The sequence below is a fragment of the Apis laboriosa genome, unplaced genomic scaffold (assembly GCF_014066325.1).
Source record: "Apis laboriosa isolate Shangri-la unplaced genomic scaffold, ASM1406632v1 scaffold157_cov153, whole genome shotgun sequence".
Lineage (NCBI taxonomy): Eukaryota > Metazoa > Arthropoda > Insecta > Hymenoptera > Apidae > Apis > Apis laboriosa.
This window is the reverse complement of record NW_025222075.1, coordinates 462,525-489,675: the sequence shown is the minus strand read 5'-3', so window position 1 is coordinate 489,675 and position 27,151 is coordinate 462,525. Positions and strand designations below refer to the sequence as shown.

The 27,151-nt window shown below is 35.5% G+C and overlaps 1 protein-coding gene across 1 annotated transcript in view; it reads left to right on the top strand.

Moving 5' to 3' along the window:
• Positions 1 to 27,151, top strand: part of LOC122710817 (semaphorin-2A) — a 545,106-nt gene that overhangs the window by 83,640 nt on the left and 434,315 nt on the right. The window lies entirely within an intron of this gene.

The window sequence follows — 27,151 nt, the reverse complement described above, 5'->3', positions numbered from 1 at the left end:
CGAGAATAATTTTGTATTGAATTTTTATTATTTATATAAAAATATTTGAATACGTTTGAAATTTGTATAATAAATTTTAAGACCTCAACTTCACAATAATACAATAGAATTTAAATAATATTGTTAATGAAATTTTCGAGTAAAATTGTCCAATTTAAAATTTATTATATTTATTATATTTACTAATATTATCAGTTAAATTAAGAGAGAGAGAGAGAGAGAGAAGTTTCTCGTGTACAAGAGAAAGATACACCTGGCTCGATCAACCGAGATCGGAACTAGTAATTATGGCAACATTGTACATCCTGTATCAAATATTCTACGCCGCTTTCTCCTTAAATAAATTTATGCAGACGCAAAACGCAAGTTCGTGCTTGCACGCGAATATGGAAATTCGCCTCGTCGTATCACGTATGGAACACATCTTCTGAGAAATTTCGAGTGTAATCAAAATTTTTATCAACTTTGCCCAGATTTTTTTGCATCTTCCATGGACGAATTCTACTACCATCAAGAGATCATGTGAAGATTTCAAACAAGCTTATATTATAATATATTATATATATTTGATTTGCTAACTTGTTTCTTTTCCTTCTTAAATTCTTACAATAGAACTTTCTGAAGATTTTGGAATTTTAATTAGATTCAAATATATATATAGATCACGAGAGTATTTGAACCTTATATGAAAATCCAGATTTTAATGAAAGTTTACACGTATGTATAGCATAATACGTTTATACGTAAAACAATTATTTTCGGTGATTTTTTCCATTCTCAAACTTTCATTTTTTCATATTTTAAATATAATTTGGAAATATTATTTTATAAAAGTGCAATAGAGCGTGAAAATCTAAAAATTTTATATATTATTTTACCAAATTACAAAAAAAAATCTCTATAAATCTAATATTAATTAACAACAATACAGAATTTAAATCTAATATTTCTCTTTACATATTATTATCATTAACACCAAATTTCTTTATAACTAACTCATTCCACCTCCAATTCCTCCAATATTTATTATACTGCCACAATTAATTCTTCAATATTATCGAATACAATTAAAAATTTCCTTTCTTAAGTAAAAAAGAAAAAAAAAACACCTTTCCATTTAAATTTCGTGCTCGACCCCTTTTTAGTCGACACGCTCGGAGCCGTACCAGCTACAAATTAGAGGGTAAATGGCGCGAAACGACTTGCCTTACGTAGTATTCCAGGATAGGATATTGCAGCGATGTATCGCATTACTGTAACGCGAAGCTCGTATCGTTGGCAACGGCGACGACAAGGATGTAAGAAGAAGAAGAAGAAGAAGAGGAAGGAGAGATGGAATGGTCCAGGAAACTGCGCTTGTCGGCCGAGTTTCATCGGATCCGCGTTAACGGCTAACTCGAAGCTACGTTAAATTAAACAGAGGGGGAGATAAGTTTGGACGTGTCGCTAACTTTCGCTCCTCTCCAGCCACCCCTTCTTGCAAACTGGCCCTCCTCATCGCTTGTAATTTCGGTATTTGCCACTTTTCGGCCGCTGCACCGACACGAAAACACGCTGCATCCAAAGATTGATTTGAAAAGAGTGAAAAGAGTTGAATTATTTCTTATGGATCGTATGATAATTGTAAAATAATATTATAGGGATGTGTTTCTTGAGAGATTAATTAAATCAATTTTGAGGGATGAATTTATTAAGGAAAGATTTGAGGAAAGAAAAATTATTATTGATTTGAAAAGAGTGAAAAGAGTTGAATTATTTCTTATGGATCGTATGATAATTATAAAATAATATTATAGAGATGTGTTTCTTGAGAGATCAATTTTGGGAGATGAATTTATTAAGGAAAGATTTGAGAAAATTATTCTGACTCGAAATAAAATCAAAATGAAAATGATAACGAATGTGCATCGCAGATTTGGATTTTGAAAAATCAATTTTGAAAATTTATGAAATATATAAATTTGGTTATTGAATACCAATAGAGACATCTATCAGATTAAAAATACATCGAGCACGTTGAATAATTAATATTTAATTAAATATTTATATAATAGAATAAGTAACTATTGATCAGACACATTGTATATTTAATTTCTTTCAAAAGCTTCGAGGAAAAAATTTTATTCCACATTTTTAAGATATAAAATGGCCTGATTATTCATCTGTAATTAATTTTCAAATATTTCATTCTTATATCTTTCTTTTACAGATATTTAAACTAGAATCTAAATATAACATTTGATCTACTTTCCAATAACGTAAATATATTATGTTCGACTACAATTGGATTTTAAACACGAGTGTAACTTCGACATTATAAGACAAAGCGTTAGGTTATATACTATATGGAAAACTTGGGTGGTGTCGAGCTGCTCGATGCGCAGACATTATCGACATGCGCAAAAATAACGAGCCTCCTTCGAACACGAGAATTCACGAATAATAATAGATCATACGTATTTCCAGTTGATGCTCCAGTTTAGGCTAAAAAAGAATCCGAAGAAATGTATTATTGCGTACGTATTCATCAAACATTGCGATGAACAATCGATCCGTTGAAATTGAAAGCATTAACAACAGTGTATCAATATAATATATGATACCAGAAATAACGTTATTCAAGCAGCGTATATTTTTACTGAATTATCTATTTTAATCTATATTTTTCTCGATTACGTGACGATATATCTATAAACCGTATAATTTAATATTATAATATTTATAAGATTTCTATCACTCACTAAACTATTATTGACCACCCTTTTTGTCCACAATCGCGAAACACCAAAAATACCTAACATAAGAATACCAATCGCAAACGACCACGTTACTCGAACCCATAGAGCCTTATCAGAACCTCTTTCCCCCCCTCCCCATCCCCGTATTTCATCCGAACGACATAAAAGGGGATGCACAAGGTTCAGAGTCAGGTCGGGTCGCGCCCTTAACATCCAGCCCCTTTCTATCCAGCTCACCCTTTCCTTCCAGAGCCCATCTTCACCCTGTCCGTTTCCTCCCTTTTCTTCCCCTACCCATCCTTACAGGGCGCGCGTTTTAAAACGCGCATTACCTACACCAGGGTAGGTCGAACTCCCCCTTCAGGTATTATCTCGTGGGCCGCGTAATGTGGAAATACAATGTATCACGGTTTAAGGGAAAAAATAGCGACCACCTACGCCACCCTTTGGTGGCCACCCCTTTGTTCGTGCCTCGTATTGCAGAGACAGGTGGGAAAAGCGTGAAAGGGTGCATTGCGTACAGGGGGCGCGAACCTGGCGGTGGCTAATGGAGGTGCGGTGTAGGCAGGTCGAATAAAATTTTATGGGGATAACCCGGCTGAGACGAAGGAGGATCCACGTTTTTATGATCTTTTGCTTTTCTCTGGGAGGTGTATATACTCCTTTGGAAGAAAAGTTAGAGGAATTCTAATATAATTCTAATAGAGGAATTCTAAATAGGTGTGTTTTAATGGAGTTTTAATGGAGTAGGAGATTGTCACAGATTCATCACTCCAATATGAAATAAATTTCCAAAAATTTTTAATATTTCATACTTGGAACATTGTTAATCAATGGTTTGAGTTTGTTGGATAAGAAGTTACTTTTATAGTAAGGTTATTTTCATCCTTAAGAGAAGGGTATTGAACACCACCCTATTTGTTGTATTTATAGCTGAGAACGTACTTGAGATTTTTTCTTGATTAAAAGACATAATTATACAGTGATATTGAATTTTTAAGTCTTATTTTTTTATATTTGATTCGACGGATTCCTTTTCGAAAATTATTAACAACATTCGTTGTTAAACGATTTAATAAAATATACCAGTTATCCAATTAGCCACGATATACAATATAATTTATCTATATATAATTAAACATTGTTCCAAATATCTATTAATGAATTTAATAATCTATATATCATTGAACTGGTACAATATTCAAAATTGAAATACCATTAAAGTATTAAAAATACTTTTAAAGTAATATCAGAATAATTTATACCATTTTTACGTATTTTGAAAAAAATCAAACTAGAATTGAATAAACATATTATTCAAGATACAAGTATTCATTTCCTCCTTCTTCTTCGATTCCTTCGAGAAAGGGAGCACTTCAACTTTCCCCAACCCCTATTGGAAATTGCCTGTTGGTCACAATTGACAATGGATGTAGGCCGCGATGTAAATGGTACGTAGAAGTGGCGTACATATAGATGGGAACTATGCTCGTCGAATGCATATCCAGTATCCAGACAGTAAAAATTGGAATATCCTAGAGGAGAATACGAAAATCGTGGGGGCGGAGAGGGGCAACATGTGATTTATATTCAATGGAGGATAGTTCTTCAAATTTTCAGGGGAAGCGGGAAATTGACCGACTTATATTGAACTACGATATTTTATGTAACTTTTGGCTGTTTGCGTGTGCCGATGGTTCAAGAGGTCGTACGTTTTCCGTCCCATTTACATTTCTAATGCGAGTGTGTATTTTCAAATTTAGGTCAAATCGACTGGTAAATCGAGTCGTGGATTAAATTTTCAGGTTAGCGCGTTAAACCGATTAAAAGAACGTTTGTTCTTTTTTTAGATAGATTTAGGAAAATTAACGAATAACAGATTGGATCTCGCTCGATTTCCCCTTAATGGATTGAATAATTGAATACTTTTTTCACAAAGATTTTTCTTTAATCTCCGATCTAGAAATATTTTTCTTCTTCGCATTTGTGTTGATTGTAAAACTCTATTCTTTTAAAAATCATCTCGATCGATTCAATCATAAAAATAATATCGATAATTAAGTTGCATCATTTCGCTCACGTATAATTAAAAGGAATCGTTGAAAACAATTTTTCCACATAGTAATTAACATTGAATTTGAATATTTTCGTAAAATGATTATAATATTTTTGGGCAACGAATTTTAAATTTCACCAACAACAGAAATCTTAAGAAGCTTTCTAAGACGAAAATATTTCACCTCCCAACAAATATAAGTACAGCTTCCATATTTAATATTTCAAACTCTTTTATCGATCTGGTGACTGATATCGATGTTCAATAAATACAGAAATATCAGCAATGAAATATGCAAAATGGAATTCAAAATTTATACACAAAGGACGACAAGACACAAAGTTCAGGTAATTTTCTTTCTTCTAAAAAAAAAAACTTGTGACGTTTATACATACGTTTATAGAACAGGAAATGACGCTCGCATTACCGATCCACGTCTAATATATCACAACGCATCTCCTCCTCCTCTCCTCCCATTTCCTCCTTACGCCAGTGAACCAAAACTGGCCTGCATTACTGGCAGGATCGTTCCGTCCGGCACAATGCGGCATCGACAATGCGATCCAAAACGTCAAGCGTCTTCCGACAAGCGTTTGTTCGAGAACAATGGTAAGCGAATCAAACGGCCCCTCATCTTTATTTCGTCCTCCTGGGAGTATCCGTTAATCAGGTGGGTACACGCGAGGAGGAGGAGGAGGAGGAAGGAAGGAAAGACCCCCTTTCCGTTTTCGGTCCGTGCGTGCACACACACACACACACACACAGACACACACCGTGGCTTCCAAAGCCTATTCAGGAGGGGCGGAGGGGCGGTTGTTTGTTAAATACGCCACTTAGCCGTGAAGTCGAGCGCGGTTAGTTGTTTGTTTTGCTCGAAGCACTCGCGATAATTATTCATCGTTGCCTTTATGCCACGCCTCGCCCTTCGAGAAACGCGCCACGAGAGGAGAATAACGGGAGAGGTCCTCTATCTATTGACTCGATGGTACTCGCGATGGTACCCCCCCTACTCCTCCAACCAACCGACTTGGAGAAGAATAAACTGCGAAAAAGGACTCGTTCTCTCGCACACTTTTGCTTCCCTAGTGTTCAAGAATGCAATTCCTCTTTCTCTTTTTCCTTCCTCTCTGTCTCTCTTTATCTTCCATCGTCTACGATCTGTGTCGCTCTGTTCTTCGTCTCTCTCTCTCTCTGTCTCTGACTCTGTCTCTCTGCGAGGCGATATTGTAGCCGTCAAACGACGTAATAACGATAAGAGCGTTTCCGCAGAGGAGGAAAAAGAATTTCTTGTCGTTGCTAGAGGCTCGAACCTCCTCCCTTCGAGACGCGACCGGGGAGGAGGGAGATATTATTGTTTCGTTACGAGTTCTCGTCGATTTTGCGTTTAATCGGAAGTGGTTGAGCGACGCGTTCTATCGGCGCTAAAGGAGTAACGGGGAATAGAGCAGAACTCGAGGCCGAAGTTCATCTTGCGAAGGCCGTTGATGGAAATGTTTGATGGGACGTGAAATAAAGAGAAGGGTTGGGATTAACGGTGTGCATCGAGGGATGATTAAGAAATTATTTTTGGCTTTTAAAGAAACTTCGTTTGGAGGAATAATAAAAAAAAAGAAAATAGTAACGTGTAACAAAATGATGATATTGTTATTATAAATTATTTATTTATTATCTATTCTGATAATATTTGAAAATTATTTCCAATATTAGAAATTTAATTCTCGAATAACTTGATATTTTCAGATTAAATTTTTGCATTGAACTTTGGTAATTTTATCTACTTTGAAATATTAGATTAATTTATTCATGGAACATCTTTGATTCCAGAGGCAAGTATAAAAGGCTTATTTATTAAATTACAAGCAATTTATAAATTTGGAAAAATAAAGATGAAACTATTTTCATCGCGTTGATCCCGTTTTCACAAACTGAATTATGAAAAAAAGAACGAAGCTTATCAAAGCTTTCTAAAATAATTTCCACTATTTTCGAATAACATTTTATCATCGATTCTCAATCCCAAATTCTCAAAAAAAAAAAAAAAAAAAAAAAAAAAAAAAAAAAAAAAAAAAAAAAAAAAAAAAAACACTGTTCATCCAAAAGGATCATCCACAAAATACACACAACCCTCGCGGACAAAATCTCTAACCCGTCCCCTCAAAAAAAAAAAAAAAGAATTCGATCAAACAACTCCAGTATTCCAAACATACCTTTGCCAACCTTACTCACCTCTACCATTCACGTATTCACGAATGCAAGCAGCCTCGTCGTAAGCAAAATAACCGGATCCAACGAGGAATCGTGGATAACACCGCGGTCGGCTCGCCCTCAGCGTGAAAATTCCGGTCCGCTCGAGTACACCGCTTTCACCCGTCGTTAAAGTCTCGGCGGGGCCTTCATCGTCGCGGTTTAATTTCGGCTACAAGGCGAAACTTTCCGGCCGCGCGAGATCGAGCGGAACGCGCCGCCATTGGCCCATTCGCCGACGACGAACGATCCTCGCTTAGGGAGGGGGAGGAGACGCCGAGGGACGATGTTTGCGCTCCTCTATCTTCTATCCAAAAACCTGAAAGGGTTCTCCTGTAGATTAGAGGAGGCGGTATACGTGGTTCGAGAGGGTAGATTGGCTTTCTGTCTCTATTAGAGACAGCATCTCTTTCCTCCTCACCCCTTAAGGTGGCCTTCTCAACCCCCGGATCCTCCAGCCTATGCTTTTTATTTCCGTGTGTCTGAAGATCGTGCCAGCGATGAGATGGAGATAATCGACGATTGGCTGGGACGACGATCGACAACTGTGAAATTCTCGAATCAATTTGACGTCTTTATTATATTGTTTGGGATGTTTTTGGATCTTTATTTCTCTGTTGATTTTTTGTTGTGTCCTCCTTTTTCTTTGTTGTTAATTGTAATTATAATTTTTTGGATTTATTGGAGATTTAATTTAAAAGAATCTTGTAGGAATAAATAAAACAGTGAGAAATTTGATTATATGGAAGCGTAGCAATAAATGTTTTCCTTTATTTTTAAATGATACTAAAATATAGGAATAAACGTAGAAGAATGTATTTTTTCTAATCTAAGTTGTTAGATTATATCAAAAGATTTTTGTTATATTATTATTTTTTAACAAGGATGTCTTTATATTAGATCCCATATTTTATCTTTTTAGCAGTATCAAATAACGCTCATTTAAAAGGATTGTTAAATGATGATTGAAAGTACTAAAAATATTACTAAGTGATAAGAAATTAATATATGAAAGACTGAGAATCATAGTGGTACTCAATATTGAAATCAGAAAGTATAAAAAGAAGAATGTTATAAATAACTAAATATGAATTTCTCTAAAAATAATTTCCACTATGATTCTTCATTATGAATCTAATTAATTAATTATAAAAATATGAGAATAAATACATAATGACGTGAAAATAGAATTTCTCAGTCATCTCACATCCAATTTCACACATAATTCCTTCATAATCTACCTCCATGTTACCTACGAATTCCAATAGCGATTAATTTGGATCCGTTAAAAATTTACGATCATTTTGTTCGGTTTGTATGTTTCAGATGGTGAGTATTCGAGACGCAGTAGTAGATGACGCGATTCCGTGATTTCACAGGAGAATTACAATGTTCAGGTAAACGTTATCACGAAACGAATTTTCCACTTTAGTTTTCACCGATGAATAGGTTATCGAGGCCGTCGAAGATTAACTTTTCAAATACCGTCCGCAGAAATGAATTTTATCAGGGACGCGTTGAACCCCTAACAAATGGTATTACGTTCCCCTCGGTTATCTGATCAACATAACTCAGTGCGGCTAGTGACCACCGTAACACGATACACTGACCAGAACAATGCATGCGTTCACGGCGGTTACAACCTTTGATAATTACGATATATCGATCGTTTTAAATAAATTTAACCAAAGAAATACACAATTAAATTGATCGATGGAAATTAATGTATTACTGAATATGTTTCGTCCCGATATATTTTACGTAACAATATCGATAAGTGGATTGATCATTAGCGATATTAATAGACATATTATATCAATATGCAGCAGTATAAGGTTTATATACTTGTAGCTTACCTTTCCTCTCAACCATTACAAAATGACTTAACAAAAAAAAAAACTATATCATTTGGATTGGAAAAAAAAAGACATATTAATTTTAAATTATAAATTTATCTTTACAGGGATGAAGGAGTCGAGTTTCTAATTCTGTTCTTTGGAAGGATTACGATTAATTAAGCTTCAAAATCATCTTTTAAGTCTACAAGTCCTCACTTTTACTCTATCCGAATATCTGAAACAAATAATAATACACAAGTGTTCTTAAACTTGACAAAAAAATTAATAAATAATTAACCTACATTATATCGAAAATCTAAATATGTAGAAAATGGAAATCAATGGAGAATAATAATCTTAATCTTTTTCCACCCCTTCCACCCCTTCCACCTCCGCGGTTATCGATTTTCCCCTCGGTATTCCTCTCTCGGAGCCATCTCGATAAATCGTCATCAACCACGCGTGTAAACATTCTCACAGCTCGAGAAGTAATTGATAGGATAGGAAACTCGGCTCGGTTCCGATCCCAATGTCTCGCGATTTTCGTACGCGCCGATGATTGATAATAATCAAGCGGGTTAGCCGGGCCGAATTCGTCGGTTACAGAGGAGGGATTACTCAGGTGGCCGGTGCCGGTTGATCAAAGCGGGGTATTCCCGGCGAAATACTCTAATTGGCGCGTGCATGCTTTGCCCGGGGAATTTGATTTGCTTTCCGTTTGACGGAGGTCCGCAGATTGACCCTGACGATATTGCGATCAACCACCCCTCCCCTCCCCCTCCCTCCCTGGTGTACAACCTCCGGATCAGAGAAGATGCGGAGGCAATCTGAGGTCTGTGCACTCGCGGCCTGGCTGCATATATGAATACCAACGGTGGAGGAAGTTTATTGGGAAGTAATGGGGGAAGGATGGGATCAGCTAGTAGTCAGTTGGATGGATTTGGATGGGTGGTTAATCTTAGACTGCCTTAGCCGCACGGGTTATCGGCTGGTAAACAGGAAAACGGTTTATATTTGCCCGCTTCTATTTGCGGATCTGCGAAACCTCGAATTAGGGAGGGATAATGTCGATATCGATTTCAGATCATCGGCGATAATCAGGGAATTCTTCTTCCTGGGCGAAGTTGTGTAATCCGAAACTGAACTTTCTCGTACGAGTTTAATGGAAATTCATCCGGGTTTTGTAAAAATGTAATACAATGTATTTAAATTTTTACGTTGAATAAATGTAATCTCTAATTATTTATCTACCTGTACTGCTTACCTCGAATAAAATATCATATACATTCGTTCTCCTTCCTTCTGTCTTTGAATTTCTGAATCCAAATTCTCTACCACTACTCAAAACTAGGTCGCCCTAATTTACAATCGTGCAAAGAGCAATGTGGCCGAATTTAATCAAACTGAAATTGAATAGAGTTCCTATTCTATTCGTGAAAAATTTCAACGTCACTGAATCATCCATATATTCGTATATATTCATAAAACTTCCTAATAATTCGATCTCCATCATGATTCATCCCACTCATGCACCTATAACGGTATCCTTCATCTATCGAACACGAAATACTTTTCACATCTTCACGATCCACGCTATTGATAATCGATACAAAAATTTCGAAAACGAATTGGAAGCCGCGCACACTCCGAGTTCTCGCCAAGTATGAACGCGCAGGAGGGAGGGGGGGGGGCATCTTCGAGGATGCGTGTTAACCGCGGTTCGACGAGGACGGATAAGCCATCAGTGTCAGTTTCAGAGATCTGAAAGCGTCCACTCGACAGTTACGTTAAAACCGGTTGATATCTATCGCCCTGGCCAGCCGAATCTCCTGTCAGGACTTTGTGATCCCCATCACGAGAGTCATACACGTCATACACACCGGGCCTGGTCCGTTTCGCAGATAACTCATATCCATCTATATTAATTCTCGGCGGTTGGTGTGCATCCCTCGGAAATTAAACGCCGTCTTTGCGCCCCGGCGTGCCTCTCGTTCTCATCGATCCCCAACCACCGGACCCTTTATCCGGACCTTTGCCATAATTACGATACATCTTGGATATGTTGTTATTAGCAGAGGGCGGCCAATAGGATTCGACTTCGATGGGTGGAAAAAATCAATGAGGATGCTTCCTCTTTCTTTCTTTTTTTTTTTTTATGTTAAAACAGTATAAATTGTTGTAATAAAATTATACAAAAATAACGGATGGATCACTCGGAAGGTGTCTCGTGGACGTATTGAACTCTCGATTTTATCGTACAAATATTGTTAATTTCACTATTATTATATCATATACTAGTAATTCAAACTCGAATGGAATGGAAAATTCATTCTTTCATCCTTTAATAATTGAATAATACTCGAATGCTTGGCCAGGCGAGGGAACTCGAAATTGTTAATAATACACATCGATAAATCGATGTATCGACGAACGCGTTGTGTTCATTCATCACGGGGTGCGTCTGTAAAACAGTGGTTCAATCGACCGATAAAGGTTTAATACACGGGCAACAAGAATATAACGAGTATACAGAGAGGGAGGGAGGGTAGTATTCGCTAATAAAGTTAAATTCGGCCGAACCATCGGCAACTGTACGCCTCGTTACGTAACAAACTTTCGTTCGTTAACTTACGAAAAAAAGGAACGTAATCTTGGTCGGTTTTTTCGTTTCAATTTTTACACCTGCCGTAACGCTCGTAACGTCAACGTTTCTCGAAAAAAAGAGAAGGGAAAGAAAGAGGAAGGGAGGGGAAAAAAGCGCGTTGTAAAAGAGTAACGCGAGTTTCTTGCCAATTTTCACAGAGGAAGAGAAGAAAAAACTACGAGCTTTCCTATTTGGTCTTCCTCCCTCTTCTCCTTTTTCATTCCCCGCCACTCATCGATACATTCGTCACATTCCCTTCACGCGATTGAAAATAATTTTGCACCGTTTTCACAGACAGCGTCTCGCGTGACTTTATCCGCCGACTGTTATCGTATCCACAAAGCTTATCACTGTCATTATTATTACATGTGGTCTGGAATTTTCGATCGAAATACTTGAAATGACGCGGAAAAGGTCGTGGCTTCTATCGTGACTCGACGAGAGGTTTCCCTTCCGATTGCCGGCCATCTCCCGATATCGCGAGTCGTTTTGCACGCCACACGGCTCGCGTGCGATTATGCCGCTTCTTGGAATCGTTCTTCCATCGTTTCGTATCGACTTTGAAAGCGAGTCGACTAATTAAACGAAGGTAAAAAAAAAAAAGAAAAGAAAAGAAACGAGAATCTCTTGATGATACTCGCGTTTCTAGAAGACTCGAGAGTGCATTGATATTCGAGAAATGGTTGAAGGAGATGTAAAAGTAATTTATAAATATGAATAATTATTAATAACGTCATACCTTATGTAGAACGTTATGTAGATTCCAAAGATTTAAGGGACGATTGTTCGAGCTGAAAAAAAAATGGAAAATCGGTGAGAAAAATTTGCTTTGCTTTTATTTATTTTTTTTTTTTTTTTTATTATTTAAATATCTTAGGGAATAAATATCCTGACACGAATTAGGATAGTTGGATGATACTTGAACTTCCAATGATGATCGTAGTTTATCGGAATCTTCAATATTATTCTCTTCTTTTATACGTATGCGTAAAATATTTGGTAAAATACTGTAATAATGAATTGTTAATTAACGTATATTTTTATTTTCGAGTTTTAAATATAGAAATATACGATATACTTGTGCAATATTATAATATCGTTTCGCTATAATTGATAGAAATTAGAAACAATTATTTATATCCACTACTTTTGTTTATAATTTAGAAAATCGTTTAAACTTTTCTATTAGACAAAAAAGAAAAAAGTATTTTCTTTTTTCTCTAGTTTCAGGCATACTATACTTTTTACTACAACTAAATAATTGTATTATACGTTTAGTGTCATGGCACAAGTTGAGATTCAAGTTGTTACAATTGTACAAGAAATGTAACTTGCCTCGGGTAGGATATCTCGAACATTGCCTGTTACAGCTAACTTGTTTAATTTGTTACATGGTTGTACAAAGGAAAGGGATTCACTAGGTCATTCTTGTTCCTATTCTTGTTAATTGATTATTGTTTCTTGTTATTAGTTAAAATGAAGTGAAAGTAAGTGTACGTAATCCAGTCGTTAAAGGAATAATAGTCTACGATTGAATATGATGAAGAATTACGAACCTTTGTTTCTGTTTCACTAAAACAAGAAAAAATTCGTTAATAAGAAAATTATTAATATATACGAACATTATAAAATAAATAAATTATCTCGAAACAAAGTTTAATTCGAAATAAACTTATGAATAAAATCACGTGTAATTTCAAACTTGATTCTTTATAAAAGCTAATCCAATATGAAGATTTTGAGGATAAAAATAATTTATATGAATAAGCACTGTTTCGAGAAAATATTGATTCAGATATTGAAGCTAATTTATCGAGTGCAACCTACATTTCTGCGGTTTGGCAAATTTACAAAATTCCAATGAACTCACCATACCATTTGATGGAAATCCTTATTTATGAACCGTAATTTATCGACGAGCATCGGTGCATTACAGGTATATAAAAATTCTTTCCTCAAAAATTTCTTATATAAATTAATTATATAATTCCAACGTCAAACTTTCACCCCAAATTGGCGCTCACGAAATTCCAGTGACTGGGTCACTGGTCCCGGTTCGTTAAAGCAAGCTCGAGCAATCAAAATTCGCGTTTTCGTAACAACACTTACAGAAAAATCCGTCAATTTATTCGAAACGCGGAATCGCGTCAAACAATTGAAATCCTCGCTTCCCCCGCGAACTATTTGCTCGTTCTAACCCATTTTCGCCCTGGAACAATCGTTTTTTTTCATCGTTAACGAGTGAATTATCAAACGTGCCCTCGCTACACGAAGGGAAAAGCAATCGAAAGTAAAAAGAGAGAGAGAAAGAGAGAAAAAAAAAAAAGAACACGAATTTTCATAGATGCGGCACGGTCCAATCGCGATACGCTATCGACCGGAAACGCTCGCCTGTACCAATTAACGCGGGAGGCTCGTTTCTCATTTAAGAACGCTTCACAATGCAAACCGTGAACAAATCAACATCGATCCGACAAACAATTTATACATTTAACCTGCTCGCCTCGGCGTTCGTACGTATACTGAAATCGACGATCGCTCGTGTTTATTTGGAAGTTACGAACTATAATACAAAGTCGACAATAGGTCGTGTGTATTCGGTCGTTCTCGATTAAAATCGACGATTGATAATACGCACTCGATAATTATGGACTGGAATGGATGATTAATCGCGGGTATCCGTTAACTATCGATTAAAATCGGCGATTGGTAATGCGTACTCGATAGTTATGGACTGAAATCGATGATTAATCACGGTATATTCGACGTATTGTCGACTAAAATCGACGATCGGTCGTGTATATTCGATGACTGGTTGATTAAAATCAACGATTGATAATGCGTATTCGATAATTATGGACCAAAATCGATGATCAATCGCGTGTATTCAATGATTGTTGGCCAAAATCGACGATCAGTCGTGCGTATTCGACAATCATCTACTAAAATCGGCGTATATTCGGTGGTTGGTTGACTAAAATCGACGACTGATAATACCTATTCGATAATTATGGACCAAAATCGATGATCAATAGCGTGTATTCGATGGCTATTGGCCAAAATCGACAATCGATTGCGTATATTCAATGGCTGTTGGCCAAAATCGACGATCGGTTATGCGTATTCGACGATCATTTACTAAAATCGGCGTATATTCGATGGCTGGTTGACTAAAATCGACGACTGATAATATGTATTCGATAATTATGGACCAAAATCGATGATCAATCGCGTATATTCAATGGCTATTGGTCAAAATCGACGATCGGTTACGTATATTCGATTTCATCGCGAAGAAGAGATTAACATGACTTCCATCTTCGATATATTCTCTTGCCACTTCGTATTTTCAAACTAATTGAACGTTGGATTTTAATAAACGCACGCGGCCGATTGAAAACGCGGCCTAATTGGCGGGGCTCGCGTTTTCACGCGCGGCTACGCTCGAACGATGCAAAACCGCTTAGGTTCGCTGGTCCACTCGCGACACCGGTTTTCGGGACACCGCGCACAACCGGGCCATATTCTTTCGAAAAGGATCGAAAATGGGCGCGCGTGCAATTTCGAAGGCCCGGCTCCCGGGTTTCCGGTCGGCGTAACAACTCGGCCGCAAGTAAATCCGCGCGGTTGCACGCCCCGTCACGCTTCAACGAGCTTTGCTGCGCGCGAATTCGATAATGGAATATTTCTCGTGTCGGTGTGTATCTCTTCCTGTCTTACGTAACGATCGATTGATGGGGATTTCTTTCTTTTTTTTTTTTTTTAACTTTTTTTTTCTGCGGTTTGAAAGGGATCGATGTGATTAATTATTTATTCATGACTTTTTTGTATCTCGTAAGCGTGTAATTGTAAAATTATTCCTAATAGAACGTTCTTTTTATATCGAGTTTTTAAGTATTGTATAAGTTTGTAAAAATAGTACACGAATATTGTAAATAGCGTTAAATCTTTATGGTAATTGTATAAGATAATATTTACAAGATGAGGGGGTGTATAAGGTGGGTCTTTCACGGGGTAACAAGAATAATTTATAGCGAAATATATTGTTACACGTAATGGAATATAATAGATGGTAGAATATTATATTTAGAGTATTATATTCGTGAAAGTTCGTATATAGAATGTATATTCTCATTCGTAAACTGAGATATCTCCATCACATCTGTGTTCTACTTCTCTCTCTTACTTCTGTTTCAATTGTTTGTAACTTAATAAATAAATCTCGATTGATATATTCATGTGTCAATTTTTAGTCTTTGTAATCGATTCTTTAAAAGTATTCTACGAATATATTATGCATTTGTATACGTATATAGCTCGAGCTTCTTCGTTTTACGACAATAATTGGATATTTTAAAATTTTTCACTCGATTTTTAGACATTTTCGCAAAATAAATAAATAATTCGAAGATTAAGAATAATATTTGCGAGAAAATAAATAGCTATCGAAAATTTCGAGACGTGGCACGAATAGAATTTGTTAATAATTAACGATCAGCTCGATATATTTAATTAATTGAAAACAGAAATATGGAACTAATATAGATCGGCAATTTCGCGAAACTAATTTAGCGAATAAATGCAATATATATGAATCGTTTAATTTTATAATGCTTAGAGATATGAAATGCATTTAGTTCCCTCCTCGTGATTATTTTATCGAAAGGAATTATACATGATTAACAATCATATTTTCATTTCACGTTGCGTTGCTTGTTTCCATTAATTTAAAATAAATATAACGCTAATAATAGAGAAATAGACATATGGAACACGTATAACAATGCGAAAATATAATTTATACCTTCGAACGTTAATAAATAACTGTTAAAAACAATTCACGCAATCTAAATTTAATCATCATAGTAATTTAATTTAAGAAATAAGAATTTTTTAATTCCTCCTTCAAAAATTCCTTCTTTCTTAGCACAAAAATTTTATAAAGTTTTAACACAAAATCGTATTATTCCATTTCTCTCGCTCATAAAAAAAAAAAAAACTACTCATTCCAGCACAAAAATCAAAACGATTGCGGATCAGAAACGTCGCTTCCATCCACCGAGAAGAATCCCTATCCTCTCAATCCCCCCTCCCTTAAACTCCACCACGGCCGATAAAGTAATTTCGTCAGGAATTTTATATTTTCCAGAATACAACGTCGAACGTGAGCAAAGTGGACGTGAGCTCGCGATAACAAGGCCAGTCATTAGAGGGTGAAACACCGTGGGGGAGGGGTAGCGCAACGATGGAAAAAGGGAAAAGAAAAAGGGGGGGAAGGGGAAAGGGAAAAAAAAAAGAGAAACAAAGCTTTTGTCTTTTCCTCGCGGGGGAGGAGGCGAAAATTGTGCATCCCCGGAAAAGCGGTGCTCGCGTGTCGTTGCTGGTCGATGTGCTAATTAAGACGGACGAGCCACCAGGGGGATTAATGACACCCGTCGAGTCTGCCTCCGACTATCGTTACAACGTTCCGCTCGAAAGCATCGGAATACTCTTCCTAATTGCCTATCGGGCAAGAATGTTTTCGTCCCTGTTGCTGAATTAATCTGATAAGACGCGATTAATCTGATATGCAACCGAGAGGGATGAAGCGTGAATTTGTTGCACGAATCTCTAATGAATTAGTCGTTTCGTTTTGCCTCGTCTACGTGATGGCGTGATTTAGTTTCAAAGTTTTTTTTTTTTTTTTTTTTTGAATAATAATTTCTCTGCTGACAATTCTTTTAATTTGTATCCATCCTCTCAAGATCGGGTATTAATATTATAATTTAAGTATATGCATGGTATATAATTGTGATCTTGTATCTCGTATTTTATTAAAATTATATTAAGAGTTGTTTTGTTTATTTTTAATGTAAAGAAAGGAATGGCTTGTGTCGTTTAGAGTAGAAAAAAAAGAAGCTGAGTAAGTTTACGAAACACATTTGACGAGAAGAATCAGTCTGTTTACTAATTTTTTTCTTCGACATCGAGATTTAATACGTCGACACGCTCAACGTGATTAGTCACCCGGCAATATTTTTCTTCGTCCTTTTCTCCCCGACTTGATAAATACAGAGCATCTCAGAACATCTAGTACCAAGAAAAAAAGATGCTAGGGTAAAATTAATATACAGAAAGGCCAGCCTTCACTGGCATATATTAAAACGTTTTTCATCGAGACCATTAATAAGCCATGTGCTCAGGTAATTTCAAGCGCATCCCAACTATAAATTCAGAAATAATTCAGAATTTTAATTAAATGTACTGTTCATGTTTATTTTTTCGATTTTTCTGTAAAGGGATGGGACGAAGTACAATTGAAATTTATATATAAAATTGAACATTATCGTTGCCTCCTTGATATTGATTTTATTCTATTTTTCTGATCGTTGGATATTTAAAAACATCTTCAAAGCAAGCACGATCATTTTAATTTCGTAAAAACTACCTTTTACGCGCTAAAATTGAAAGATTTTAAAAGGTAAATGATCGTGCAATTTTTATATTTTCTTTCCATCATATTACAGAGTCTCTGTTAACAATCTGACCGTCTTCGAGTCTAGAAATTTAGCACCAATCAACGCGAAACTTTTAAGGAAAAATTTCCATATTTATTCTCATAATAATCGTATCTCCGAAATGCTAATGATATTGCTTCATAAAGTCACGTGACTACATAAAGAAGTGAAGAATAATTACGATTATTTCACAACTTTCTGCTATTATAACATTAAAGTTGGCACAACTTTAAACTTAATTCTCTCGGTTTATAGAATAATAAGGTTAAAAGCATTAAGAAATATCGAATGACGAAACATCAACTCCCTCATCGTACCGTATAAAAAAACATTGATATCTCTTGCAAATTAACAATCGACCGTTCTCAATTTCTTGAGTTGTTCCAACTCGAATATATCCACCTCGCTCGCCAACATCCTCTTCACTCTTCTTCAGAAACGAGATACACGCATGAATTCCTGCTTTGCATACCCTGTGAATTAAGTAGGTCATATTTTCAGCCTGGCAAAGCTGGGAGACCGAGGAATTTATCATCGAGCAGATGTTCCCCAAATAGAAGAGAGAAGAAAGGGAGCATCACCCATGATCCCGCTCTTGTCCCGCGTTACTCACGCCACCACGACCGGTGTTCAACGACAGATCGATGGTCTCCTTCCTTCTCCATAACCTCTCCCCTCAACCAATTGCTCCAATGTCCAATACGTAATATATCGCGCAGAGAAATATCGTTGAGATATCGCGATAATTCCGCGAAATTGGGTTATCCTTTGATGCACACGAATATCATTCATAATACGATCGCTGTTAGAGATCACTGTTTTGCGTCAGTGCGCAATATTTCCTCGAGTTCGCCTGCTCTGACATCCTCGCCAGGTGTCGCCGCGTGCGAAGGATCCTCTCACCTTTTCCTCGCTTTAATACGCGTTAAATTAATTCCTCTTGGTGGGCGGAGACGAGAATCGAGGGAAATGGAGAGACAGGTCAGATCACCGGTGAGGGAATAGTTATCGAACTCGACGTGACTCGACAGTGAGAAAGAAAGAGAGAGAAAAATTGTGTAATTGAACTGGATCGTTGTCTTGCGCGAATAAAAGAGGGAGGATAAGACGAAGGTGGAGTTTCTGGTGGTTTGTTGCCGTTGTGATTTATTTGGGCGATGATTCGAACGTTGAATATCGATTGTGGTATTAGATTTTTACGTCGAAAAAGAAGGAATTTTTATTTTATATTCGTTGCCCTTAGCTTTAGATTAAGATTAATATCATATTTATGTAAATAGAATTTTTGTTTTTATTTACTGTATTTGGAATGTTTTTATTTTTACGAAGAGTTCTTTTGTTCTTTTTTTTTTCTTTTTATTATTCATAGATATCTTTCTTTGGAAAATATTCTCCCTGGAATTTAAATACGAACTTTTTAGAAAAGTTTTAGAACGGTCTTTCTAGAGATATTTCAATTAATTTAAGTCCTTATCTCTAAGCTTCTTGATCTTACTAATCAACTTACGCTTCAATTTTCTATCTTTTAAACTTTGAGTAATATGAATATGATCACTCGTGTCAGTCATTTGACTTACTTACTTTCTATGCTATTTTCAAATTTAGAAAGATCGATTTAATAACAATTTATATTAAAAGATACAGGTAACTGCTTTGCTTTCAATCTTTATTACGCTTTTAAAAATTCAGAAGTAAACGTGGTATCGATTTGATATTATATTGTTTGACATAAAGTGTACAAACATGTTTGATAGACAGCTAATCCGATGTTTTGTTTTGGAAATCGAGTTTGCTTGCAAACAAAGTGAAAACACGGGTATAACTCGCAATTATTCAAACAACTTTTCGTTTCACTGTAGACCCAAAATTTGCAAGATATTTATTAATCACAATTCGAATAATTTATTTCGTTTCTGAAAACCGAATGCGTTTCTAGGAAATCTCATTTTATTATTCATAATGGTAACGTACATACAATGTAATCGTATTAATATTTTAATTCGGTATTTATACAAACGAATAACTCGATAATAGTACCTTCCAACATTTATAATGATAATTTATTTCACGATATTACATTGTATTATTGCATGTGTAAAACATGTAAATTACAATGATTTATATATATATATATATATATTATTCATATTCATATTCGTATTAACAGAAATCAAAATCAGAGTATAATTGCTTTTATAATTCCTTCAATTCTTGTATAAATCATCGTAATAAATTTCTTTGAAAGATTATAGATATTTGCTGAAAATTTTATATAAATAATATAATTATATAAATATATAATAAAAAGTTTCGTCGAAAACTAACTTAATTGAAAATAAACTTAATTTGAAAACTATAATAACTTAATTGAAAACTAACTAATTTAATTGAAAATTAAATAGCATATCAATAAATAAATTAAATCAATCAAAATAACAACACGAAAAACAATTTTTCAAATTTCATTTACCAAAATCAAACAAAATAATTCAACGTTTTTCTAGGCCTCAATAACACACTTAAGGGATTCACGAATAATTCACAATTCACTATCCCCTATGTAATATATAACAATTCATTCACATACAGTTCAGCTTCTTCGCACAATATTACCACGAATTGACCGGTAAAAAATTTGCGTAAACTATTTGCTCCTTTANCCTTAAAAAAAAAAAAAAAAAAAAAACAAGAAACGTTTGCACTTGACGGTAAAAATTAAAAGGAAATGGGTGCTCGTACGACGCAAAGTTTCCGCCGTCTCAGGTGAGGGTCGGCAAGAACCGGATGAAGAGAAAAAGAGAAAGAGAGAGACAAGGATTGAGAGGACAGGACGAGAGAGAGAGAAAGAGGGTCAGGGAAAGAGGTGGGAAGAGCCCGACTTCCCTTCCCGGTGTTTGTAAGCACTTACCCCGCGGCTTATTGTTACCGCAGCCCTCTTTGTCGGGATTTGTAAAAGCACTCGGTGCGTTAATTCCAGGGTGCCGGATGCGGCGCATCGAGCAACGTGCGCGCTCCTGACACACACACACGCGCGCGCGCGCGCGATTTGTTTGCGTATCCCCGACCGCTTAATCTTTTTTTCCTTTGCCTACGTCTGGTGGCAAAAGAGCCACGGGGGGAAATAAGAGGAATGACCGAAAATCAAGGTGCAAATTAGTGTTTTCACCGACCAATTATCTATCTTGTTAATTTGTTAATTGTATGCGCGTTAAACGTGCCGTTTTAATTAATTTAATCTTTCGAGCTTTTTTTTATTGCACGACGAAAATTTATAGGATATTTAATATACCTTTTGCACATTTAAGAAATGAGATTATATATATTGTTTCGTTGTATTGTTTGGCAAATTTAATTTTAAGTCTTGCAATATACACTTCAACTCTTTCCCTATATATCAATTTATCTGAAAATAGTAGACGCATTAAAAAATTGTTATTTTCTTGCTTCTCAACGTAATCGACCATCCAAAAAAATCTAATTACAGGTCTAATAAAATTATCTCATACCATACCTTTTTCCAAACATTTTCCAACGAGCAAACAAATAATTTCTTTTTAGCTTAACAATATCGTGCACGATCCTCGAACAACGGATGAGCTGATAAACCTACAAAACAATCAACCTTTCCTCTCTTGATCTTCCATGCAATCGATATCTCCCCCACCAATCTGACTGTACAACATTTACAAAGCTCGTTATTATGCCGGTTACGAGACAGGGGGCGAAGGACGTGATACGGTCGGCAGCCCGTTGGCCAAGGGACGATAACCTTAAATCGTTTCCAACAGAGAGACCGCACTTAGTGTTTGACACGGATCGACCGGAATCAGCCGGTGGCGACGTGCTCGAAAGCTTTCGGTCGAGCATGACGCTCGATTTCCTACGACAAAGATTTGCTCTCACAAGAATCCACCCTCCTTCGGTCCCTTTTCCCTTCCTCCATTCCCGCCACCAACCCACCGCCTCCCTCCTTCTTTTCCATCCAGGAGTGTCCGTCTCCGCTCCTTTCGCAGCCTGGACACGTGTACGTGGGCGTGACCGGCGAGGAGGACGACTAGCAGGGGGTTGGCGAGGAAACGGTTGGCCAAGCTTTATCGGAAATACCTTCTTATGGGTGAAGAACAGGGCGGCGATGGGATTTTCGATATCACGCTAGAGCGGCGCTGATTATCGACAAATTGTTACGATAAGCCGGCTTCATGGGACGATTTTTTCTTTTTTTTTTTTTTTTTTTTTTCTTATTTTCAATCGAACGATGATCCGAGGCCTCTTCTTTTGAAGGAACGCGGGAAATTTTCTTCTAATTCTTGGAAAATTATTTTGGAATTCGTATCTCTTAATTTTTCTTTCTTTTTTTTTATTTTCAATCGAACGATGATCCGAGGCCTCTTCTTTTGAAGGAACGCGGGAAATTTTCTTCTAATTTTTGGAAAATTATTTTGGAATTCGTATCTCTTTAATTTTTCTTTCTTTTTTTTTATTTTCAATCGAACGATGATCCGAGGCCTCTTCTTTTGAAGGAACGCGAGAAATTTTCTTTTAATTTTTGGAAAATTATTTTGGAATTCGTATTTCTTAATTTTTCTTTCTTTTTTTTTATTTTCAATCGAACGATGATCCGAGGCCTCTTCTTTTGAAGGAACGCGGGAAATTTTCTTCTAATTCTTGGAAAATTATTTTGGAATTCGTATTTCTTAATTTTTCTTTTTTTTTTATTTTCAATCGAACGATGATCCAAGGCCTCTTCTTTTGAAGGAACGCGGGAAATTTTCTTCTAATTCTTGGAAAATTATTTTGGAATTTGTATCTTTTAATTTTTCTTTTTTTTATTTTCAATCGAACGATGATCCGAAGCCTCTTCTTTTGAAGGAACGCGGGAAATTTTCTTCTAATTCTTGGAAAATTATTTTTAAATTCGTATCTCTGGATGAATATGTTAATTTCTTTTTTTTTATTTAATTTTGGATTAAGTGGATATAATTGTAAATGATTATCATTAATTAAAGTGAATTTAAAATGGAATGAAATAAATTATGTGCATAATATTTTAAGATTGTGTTATTTCGATAATAAATAATAAGATATTATTGAAATTACGAAAAATATGTAAAGACGACTTGTCTCATTCTATCTCCATTCCATCTTCATCTAAATTACTCAATAAACTGACATTTTTATATCCGTACCTTTTACATTTATTTTCATCTCCGTAATCCCTCTGTTATTTAATTTAAAAAAAAAAATTTAATAGTTAATAATTTAATAAAGTAATAAAATAAATAGTTAATAATTTAAAAAAATTTAATAGTTCCCCTAAAAATCAATGAATCAATTGGAATAAAACTTGGAAAACGAATATAGATTAGCTGGAAAGTGGGATGAGTTGCACGCGTGTATCGATCGGCACGCGTATCCCGAGGTGTAATAAGCGGTAACAGACTTTATTAGCTTTCGGTACGCGCATACCGTTTAATGTATTCCATTGTGCGGTAACGCAGCCGCCAGTGCTAATTCCGAAATTTCGGGTATTATGCCCCCTCGAAGTGAATTCCGGCATTTGCGGGACACGGACGCCTTCTCCACCCTCTTCACGGTGTCAGCGAATCGGCCCCCGAGGTGTGGAAATCCGCGAGGGAGATCCCGCCGGATTCACGAGTCCATAAATTCGCGGCATTTCATTTTAAATTGCCCCGAGTAATCTTGCTCGAATGGAATATCGGAGATCGAGATGGCTATGATACGCGGCGATCTATTGAATTTCGCGCGGCGATCGAAAATCGACGGAAACATCGAAGGAATCGAATGATTTTAAACGGCAATTACGATTCGCAAAGTTTGCGATTTTTTTTTCTTTAAAAAGAAAGATCGATGATTTGTCGTTCTTCTACATGTCAAATCATTGGATTGTATTAAATTGAAGAAGAAACGAATTAATTTTACGCGAAGATCGATATCTTTTTTAAAAATATAAAATATCTCTTTTTATCGATCTTACTCAAAAGTTCCAAAATAAACTCGTTCGTTATAATCGTGAGCAATTTAGTCTTTGATTAGTCGTGATTTCGAGAATCGTATTTATGATGGCAACTATTCTATTCTATTCTGAAATTAACTCGAGAATAAATTATATCCTGTCTTATATACGAGGCAACATATCGTACGCTGGATACATTATCAGTATTCGAGATTCCGTGTGTCGATAAATATTTATTTCCAGTAACGCACACAAATAACTTGGCACAACATACGGATCATCGATATATCCACGATTTCTAAGGTTTTATTTTTCAACGTATGCTCGCTCAATCTGTCCGTCAACAATGTCACGGTGGCCGATTTCTATTTTAAAATTTACCAATCACTTGTTATTGGCCCAGTTCCACACCGATGTGGGAAGGCTTAAACTTTGAGCAAACACGTCATCGCCAAAATTGTCTTTTCCCCGAGGAAGGAAAATGTCGAATGTGTCTATAAACGTGTCGATACATCGAGATATTCGTAGACGATCATTGCGTATGAAAAGAAATTCACTTATTGGATTAAAATATGCTAGGGATTATTTGTTCTCAGTATTTGAAAAGTTAGATGGATAACACGAATTCAAGAAATTATAATGATTAATCAAACGTAAAATATCGTTCGTGTGAAATCTACAGAGATTATTTTAATGTAATATGGGAGGTTTAAATTTAAACTTGAAAGATATGATGTACATAATTGTGTGGGGACGATATCGAAATTAAACGATGATGAATAAAGAATTTGTAATTAATCTTTAATTCACGAATTAATTCTGCCAAGCAGAAATCTTGGAATAGAATATCAAATTTGAATATCCTTATTTTCTTCACTGCTCAAGAGTGTTCCTATTTTACGAGTTATTGATATTCCATAATTATCTCGATAATCCGTTCTTACATCCGCCTTTCTATTTCTATTCCCACTTATGCAACAATTCATTTTTGTTATTATAGAAATAATTCCATTTCCTAATAAACGCAATATTTCCAGTCTGCTACCTTTCGCACAGTGTAAATGGCATTCGCTTTAACGGTGACGCGAGGCCTTATTAGAATTTCTCTTTGTTGTATATTAGGTGTTACGGCACTTAGTAGTAGCATAACGCAACAGCATTTCCCATGTGTAACCTCTTGCACTGTTAATGTAACGTACGCTTCTCGAGACAATCTCTGACGTAATGGTATTAAGTTACAAGTGTATTATTTTAATATAAATCAGTATTCCATAAATCTCGTGAAGGATGATAATCAATGGAATCATTATCACCACGTTGTCAAACAGTTTCTTGATTAAATACAAGAAGAAACGAAAAAAAAGTTAGAAATTTAAAGTTCCAAACTTAAAAAAAAAAAAAATAAAAATAAATAAAGATTCATAATTGTATAATTGAAAAAAAGAATTTCGATTAATATCTTCCCTCTCTTTCTTCAAAACTTCTTCCAACAAAATACGCAATATTGTATCACCAAACGCAGGATGAATTATGGAGACGGTGTTGCATCGTGAATTCGTTCGTGCGTGAATCTGCACACGTGGAATAACAGGTAAATGTGTCATCCACGTCGACCATGCCACAAAGTGTCTGGCTCCCTATATCGGAAATAGAAGTTGTGGTGCATTACCATTTCGAAGCGGCATAGTCGTCACCCCCTCGAGAACATGATTCATCGACGTCGGCGCGGAATTATGCCAATTAGCAGCAGACACGACGAACTTCGTGCCACGATGCACGGATTGTCTTAAACGTGGTGTACGTATCGGGACTGGTGGCGAGATTCGGAGATTTGTTATAATTGACTTGTCTGCTCTTTGTTGGAGTTTCGTGTCTTGGCTTTCGGTACGTTGTTCTTCGGTACGATGCGCGCGATTTGTCCGCGTTAATTGAAAATTTACTTAAGATTTTTTTTGATCTTTAGTTTTCTTTTTGAACGAATGGATGGATGGAGAAGCTTTTCGAGGAATATATATTAACAATTGGAACGAAAGTGTGTTGTGAAAATATTTAGATATAGATCGAAAGAGGAATCGTTTAAAATTTGAAAAAACAAATTCTAGAATTATTGGTATTTTTATTTTGTTAATATTTTTTAAAATTATTTTATTACTTGATAAATCTATTATGATTTGGTGGATGTAATTTAAAAATATAATTTGGGAAGTAGTAAAATTTTCAAGGATCCATATCTTGGGGGTGAATTTGGATTAAAATTATGTATTATGTTATATAGCCTCCTTTATATTCTCAAAGTTTCGTAATTTTTACGAGTTAAGGCATTTCCTTTATCAGTTATAAAAGTCTTCGTACATTATCTTACAAGGGAATTCACTTAACCCGAAAATTTTGATTTTAATAAAAGTTTCCCTGTGTATAAAGTATAATGGAGAATGTATATGAAGAAAAATTATTTTTTTTTCAAAGAACTCTTTGAGAGGGTGAAATCCATCTTCCATGTTTCTTTCATGCTTTAAATAAATATTTATTTTCATGTGGAAATATTTTTTACAATAGGGTGACGGAGAGAGCATTTGAATATTTTATATATTTAAAATTTTTCTCCATCTCGTATCATTTTTACAAAGTTACATTTTTAAAAAACGAAAAAAAAAAAAAATACTGAAATTTTAAACATTCATTTCATCTCCTCCAAGTGATATTCCGTTAAAAAAAAATTGTTCCATACGTATACTGTACATACTCAGAAAATTTAATTAAAAATGGAATTTTTGTTGACTTTAATTGTACAATTAGTTAGTTGAGACTTTTTTTCAGACTGAAAATGTGTATGATTACATTTATGTCTGAATAAATATCAATATTAATTTTTTTTAAAAGCTCCTGCTCCTTCTACCTACAACTGCAAAAATAAAAATTTTCTGCACCAGAATTTTCACAGAATTTCGCTAATTATAAAAACAAAAATTCTTCGAAATCAGAATTCAATTTAACTCTGATTGATTAATTAATTCCCATTTCCAATTACATCCAATCCAAGAAATTAATCTATTGAATTCGTTTTTCGAATAACAAGATAACAATCTTCAAGCCTCGTGAAATGATACCCTTTTTTTTTTTTTCTTTTCTCAATTTATTATTCAAAACACGGACATTTATT